Source organism: Malania oleifera, chromosome 2, assembly GCF_029873635.1.
Source record: "Malania oleifera isolate guangnan ecotype guangnan chromosome 2, ASM2987363v1, whole genome shotgun sequence".
Taxonomy (NCBI): domain Eukaryota; kingdom Viridiplantae; phylum Streptophyta; class Magnoliopsida; order Santalales; family Ximeniaceae; genus Malania; species Malania oleifera.
This window is the reverse complement of record NC_080418.1, coordinates 78307496-78313966: the sequence shown is the minus strand read 5'-3', so window position 1 is coordinate 78313966 and position 6471 is coordinate 78307496. Positions and strand designations below refer to the sequence as shown.

The window sequence follows — 6471 nt, the reverse complement described above, 5'->3', positions numbered from 1 at the left end:
TCCTTGCATGTGCCTATAGGGAACTTTATAATTTGAATGGCGGCAGCATGTTTGCCTCGTGTCAAAACTAAAACAAATCTTAAAACGCCCACACCTTTCAAAACAGATACGTTTTCTTTTTCTATTTTTTTGGAAACGACTTTATAGTAACGATATATTTTAACAAAACAATGGGCAAATATCATGATGACCAACTAATAATTTGTTTAGGCAAGCTTTACAACTATGATGCCACATTTTATATCACTGACAAATTGGATACTTTTACAATGATTTGTTTAGCTTGACATAATCCAATTCCTTGGAAAACTCTTTCCATTCCATACATTGTCCTGCAAATCCCAAAGAGAGGGTCATCATCCAAATATCATTAGTTCTAAAACCATGGAAGGCGCATTGGTTCTAGCACAGAAACCGCGCAGAACAGAATCAGCCACCACCCAGGCGATAGCAGCTGATCTGTAGCAAATCTTCACATAAGATTTTGGGGGTTTCATCTGAAGAACTGCACATGCACCACCAGTTGACCAAACCAACTCCTCTCCTTGTGGGCTGCCTCCCTCCCACAAAGAACGGCAGTTTTCTTGGAAATGACCTTCCAATATGGCTTTCCCAGGGATAGTGTGCCCCACAACTCTTTTAGAAGATTGTGGAAATTTTGGCACCCTCCCATTTCAGAGGAACAGCCATCAATCGCCCTTGCAGGTGTCTTTGAGGTCTGGCTTGAGTGGAGACAAATCTACCATGAACCTCTCATGCCCATCCCTTCACTGCAAAGACGCATAAAAGCAACCATTTCAAATCAAGCACCTACCGCAGAAGCTAGTATATCAACTCAGCATGTTCATTAAAAATGCAGATAACAATGCAAAAGATTGCTAGAATCTTATGTTCCCTACAATAACAAGGACTAGCAATGGAAGCAATGCCAAGAAAAACATAATAAGAGAAATCATTGGAAAAGGAACAGCCATGCATTACTAGGTTTTCAGTTGCAGAGAGGGGCAGCCTCCACATCTTGAGCACATACATTTCTGCTTCGTCATCAAAGGACTAAAGCAGCTCCAGAATTTGGTATGCCTTCAAAAAGTTTCAACTTTCAAGTAACACAACGCAATACACCAGATTGATTTCCTGAGCACCCGAAAATCAGGTAACTAAGCACAACCAGATGTAGTTTGCTTTCTCATATTTGTTATAAATTATTAGCATTGTATTATAAAGGCTAATATTAACTATATTGTATAGAGATCCATTCTTCCTATCTTTCTATCTTCTGTTCTAACCAAAAAGGAAAGCAAATATAAGGCCTGTTCTTCATTTTATTCACAGATGTTTTCAATCTCCTAGCCTTTATCCATAACATAATTTACATTGTCATGGTTATAACTTCTAGACACAAGATTACATGCTCTGTTTTATAGTTGCCTGCTAGATCAAAAGAAACACCACAACCCTATGTTTGGAAGATTGGATTTGGATTTGTGAAGATTTGGACAAAATGTAATACGAAATTATATTGAACATTGTCCAAATCCACCTAATATCCAAATCAAAGGGTCAAAATTTCATGCTCCCAAACACAGCGTAAGAATACACACAAGAGAAGCCAAATTTTCACAAAAATAATTCTTTGAACCATAATTTAGCGTACAAGATTTTCAGTTGGTGTGAGTGTTTTTTCCAAGTGTAAATGTCTTATGGATCTCCTCGGGTGCTTCCAGAATTGCAGATATAATAGCCCAACCATGTTGGTATACTAGTAACTTAGTTCAAAATGTTTAGGTGGAAAGCGAACAGGATCAAAATCAGAGATGACTAAGAAATTGCTCAATTGCGCCTTTGGAACTAAAAAGGAAAAGTGCATACTGAAAAAAAATAATCTCAAAAAAATTAATCCAAACACATCAAAAGGAAAAATTAACTAGATTTTTATAGAAAAGAAAGGCTTGAAAAAAGGAAAAAGAATGCATCTGTTGCATGCTTTCATTTTTCAAGGAAAAAGAATGTCTCTGTTGCATGCTTTCATTTTTTATTTTTTGTTCTTTTCCCCCAAGGATGACGAGGAAACTGACTGGTAAATGGAACCCATATGCCCCAAGCTGAAGCCCATACTACTAGAACCTAACCACATAATATGGGCTTAAACCAGTGATAAATTCTTCCTAAGCACAGGCACAGGCACAACCATTGAGGTGCCCATGTGGATTAGAATATTTGTTATTATTTAAATTGGTAATATTGCAAATGGAGAAGAATCAGTCAGCGGTACGTTGCATGATCATTCAGTCAAGTACTAGAAGCTCAGCACAGCAACAGTTGGCTGCACCAGGAGAAAATCTAGATATGCAAACCGTCAGAAGTACCTGCCATAATTCATCACCTTCTTCTCTATCCTTGACTAGCAATAATTTCATTTTTATATATAATGGAGAGGGTACAGCTGTAAGTTAGCCCATTAAGTCGAGCACCGTAGCAACCCAATCCATGGCATTGGGTAAAGTGGGTAACACCTCCCCTGCTGTGTCCCAAAGAGTCATTTGCACCCAGCAGAATTCAAACCAAGGACCTACACCTACACTTCTCAAGGCACTTATCCTAGCTCTCACTACCATTGGGCTGCTGCCCCCCTGAGGTTAGCTATATTTTTAATAAAATGCAAAAAGGTTCAAAATAACATATCTGGATTCATACACAAGGACTCGGCTGCATTTACATCAGCCACCAACCAGAAAAACCTTATTTTGAGCACATGTCCAATAATGCCAGAAGGGACCATTTTTTTTTTTCATGAAAGAACCAAGAGTCAAGTACCATAAGATATTTCAGAAGTCAACAGGCTAACACAAAGACAAGACCAATAATTCAGCCATTTTCAAGTTAAAACTCATAAAAGAAATCCAGATATGCCAGGTTATACATAGACTTGAAAGACATCAAAGTTACTACAAAGTGAACTATATACGAAATAGGGCTTGAAGACTCGAATTTAAATACTATTTAATGAATTAAGTCTTATCATAACAAGTCATACATATCATGATTTTGTTCCAGGTTTAACAATATGGAAATAGCTGGCCAAGTTGCAAGTTAAATCAGCCCCATGAGTTTTACAGCTATGACTAAGGGATATAGTTAATGCACCTAAGAGGAAGACATTCAGATGAGTAAGGAAAACATCATATCCAACAGCAGAAAACTGCCAGCAGCAGTAAGCTGGGCAATTATTGTACATAGGATCTGCCTCGGTATTTCTTCATGGTCCTCTCTTCAAAGTGCACTTAAAATTTGTGTACTTACAGTCATAGATTAACATGGTTAAAATTAACTAAAATATTAACTCAAGTCTGAAAACATACTGTGTCCTTACAAACATTGGGAAGAACAGGCTCAAATAAAAATCAAAACTAACGTTTCATAGGGCTAAACCAAGGCTAGCCTCAAGACTGAGGCATGCCCAAAATGCCTTGAGGCAGTCTAAAATATCAAATCCCCAAAAGGCAAATGCATTGTGCAATGTTTTAAAAGGCGAAGGCGTTAGGTGAGGTGTTTTAACTCTCAAAAGGCAAGGTGTAAGCCTTAAGGCGTAAGCCTTTTGAAAATTAGTATTTTGAGATAAAAATTTGTTAAATGAATTATATAAATTTAAAATAAATTAAAAATTAAGAAAATCGTGGATATAATGTAAAAAATAAAAACTAGATGTACTTCGCAAAATACTTGTTGGCCATTCAAAAATTGCTAACTTAAATACATGACATAAATCATGACAAGAGATAGCTATACCATTACAAAGTTTAAACTATTTTCATGACGTAAGACACAAGTCCCTTTATTTTGGAAAGGTTGAGGTTCAAGATTTTTAAAAATAAACTCATATTATGACATTCCTTTTGTACAAACATATAGTTAAAATTTTCTAACCAATTCTAAGTTGAGAATCACACACCCAAAATGCGTAAGCCTCAACTAAAAAGGCGCAAAAGAGGTGCTTTTTGTAAAAATGCATAAGCCTCAGCATGTAATGCATTACCCTTTTTGGAATTTGGTATTTTAGATTGAACCTTAAGGCGTTTTAAGCATGCCATGCCTTGAGGTCAGCCTCGATTGAGCCTTTTAAAACACTGGCATTGTACAATCAGACCAACACATTTCTATGAAAAAACTTGTCTTTGGCACTTTTTATTCAAAGCTTTACACATTTTGAGGTGTGAATTTTAGCTTGAATTTGGTTAGAAAATTTAACCAAATATTTCAATGAAGAAATGTCCTAATCATAGTCCATTCCAACCTTAACAAAACAATTGCAGGTTGCATCTCAGACCACGAAATAATTTGAACTTTGTAATGGTCTGTCTCTTGGCATGGATGACTAGATGACTTCAAATTAGCATTCTTAATACATTGGAACAAGTAGTTCATAAATTATGTTTGATTTTTTAATTCTAGTAGTTATTTTTTTTTTAAAATTCATGTATTTTTAAAACTATATGTAATTTATTTGCATATTTTTATCCGTTCTCTTTTTTCATCACTTTCATTTATTTATTAGCCGTTCACTTGAGGAATTCAATCTTTTCCTTCACCTTATTATAAAACAATTTGAAATGGGATCAAGGAGGATGACCTTGGCCATCCCCCAATTTATTGTTTTGATTAAATTAAGAACCAGTTTCTTAGTTTATTGTTTTAATAAAATTAATAAATTAACCAAAAATAAGAAAAAGAAAGAGGAGCAGCTTTATCTGAATAGCATCATTTCTTTTTCACTATAAGGGTGAGGTATATTTACATAATAGAAAGAAAAAGAAAAGAAAAATAAATAATCAGAAAGAATAAACAAGTCCAATGAAGAGTCTATTGACAATATTAAGCAGAAAATATATAAAATAAAAATATACTAGAAAATTCAAAACAGGGGCTAAGTGGCAAAAAGTTATGTCCCTAGCTCCCCTCAGCTCCCAGCTCAGACAAGCTACCTTCAACACCATTGTGCCAACACAATGGGGAAAAGAAAACAAACAGAAAAAAGAAAAGGAGAAAAGAAGAAGAAGAAGAAGAAGGAAAACTGCCGTTAAAGCAAGAGAAATGCATAATAAACGAAAAGGGATATCATATCAGGAAATGGAAAAACAAGCAATGGGGATGTTAATGACGGATTTCACAAGAATAAAACGCATTTGGGCTAGCTACCTTCAATAAACTTGATTCCAGCATTTTTCTATCAATGAAGAGAGTGATTTCCCTGTAATTTAAAAAATTAAAATAAAAACAAATAAAAAAGGGGCAACAGCAGAAATCTAGTCACAGAAGGAGAGAGAAAGGTCAAGGAAGTACACAGCGAAAAGGGGTGAGAGCTCGAAAAGGAGAAGAGAGGAACCGAGCACTTGTTCATGCTCACCTAAAACAAACACTGCAAAACTCATTAGTAGATCCAAACTCGCACATCAGTATATGCACTAGCAAAATTACAACACAGTCCACTGACACTAGGCATTCATACTACAAAATAGATCAAGGAATCGAGCAAATCAAAATACATGAATATGCAAATTTACACTAACTAAAGGATCAGAGGCATACAACCACAGATGCAAACACGTACCACGGACAACACTCTACGCACCGGGTGAAGATCCACAGAAGAAAAACACTTAAAAAAAAAACCCAAAATGGGGGTGATAGATTGTACCGTACGTAGTTTTAGCTCTGGGCCATCATCATGGTCACCGTAACCTCCTTCTCCTCCTCATTTTCTTCTCCCTTTAACTGTCTGGTTCCTGCTCCACCGAGGTCCCCCTGTTGCAGTAGAAACCGAAACTCGAATGGCAGCCCTAGACCAAACCCAAGGAACGGAAAAATCTAAAACCCTAGACCAACTATACATTTAATCGGGTCTGGAATTTGTAATGTCACTGGCGCGTGTTTCACGGCTTTTTGTCAGGATCCTGTGTCCCACGACTCCCATCCCACTACCAGATCCATCCAATCCAAGCTGGGTCATAGTTACCATAACATTCGGGTTTGGAGATTCTACTCCATACAAATCGACGAGTTAAAAGGCGCAAATCATCCGTCTCAACCTAATCCAAATATAATATTATAATAACAAAGCAAATGTTATGAAATATGGGTACCTCTCATGTGTATCTCCGTTTGTATTAATAAAGTGTATATCACCCCATCTTTTACCCCTTAAATTTTTTCCCTAATAAATATTTAGCTATTCATATTACCCTATAAAAAGGTACTTTCCTTTTCTCATTTGAAACACACGCATTTGATGTTTACATGTAAATAGACATATAATGAGGATAAGAAAAGATGAGTGATAAAGTGAAGAAGGGAAAAAAAGAAGATAGAAATATCTTATATAAGGTCGGTTTCATATCATATTATAATTCTTCCTGTGATGGTGAAGTTTTGATTCCATCCACCTGTGAAGTAGGCATAGCTGAACCATATAAATTC

At 36.1% G+C, this 6471-nt stretch overlaps 1 long non-coding RNA gene across 3 annotated transcripts; it reads right to left on the bottom strand.

The window, feature by feature from the left end:
• Positions 1-216: 216 nt before the first annotated feature.
• LOC131149071 (uncharacterized) lies at positions 217-6066 on the bottom strand. 3 transcript variants are annotated; one of them, XR_009135124.1, is made up of 4 exons: positions 5698-5948; positions 5338-5413; positions 5194-5245; positions 217-770 (listed from the first exon to the last, which is right to left on the bottom strand). It is a non-coding gene; the product is annotated as an uncharacterized LOC131149071 (long non-coding RNA). The 3 variants fall into 3 exon arrangements; XR_009135125.1 differs by lacking the exons at positions 5194-5245; positions 5338-5413 and having other exon boundaries at positions 5698-6066; XR_009135126.1 differs by lacking the exons at positions 5194-5245; positions 5338-5413 and having other exon boundaries at positions 5693-5994.
• Between the last annotated feature and the right edge of the window lie 405 nt (positions 6067-6471).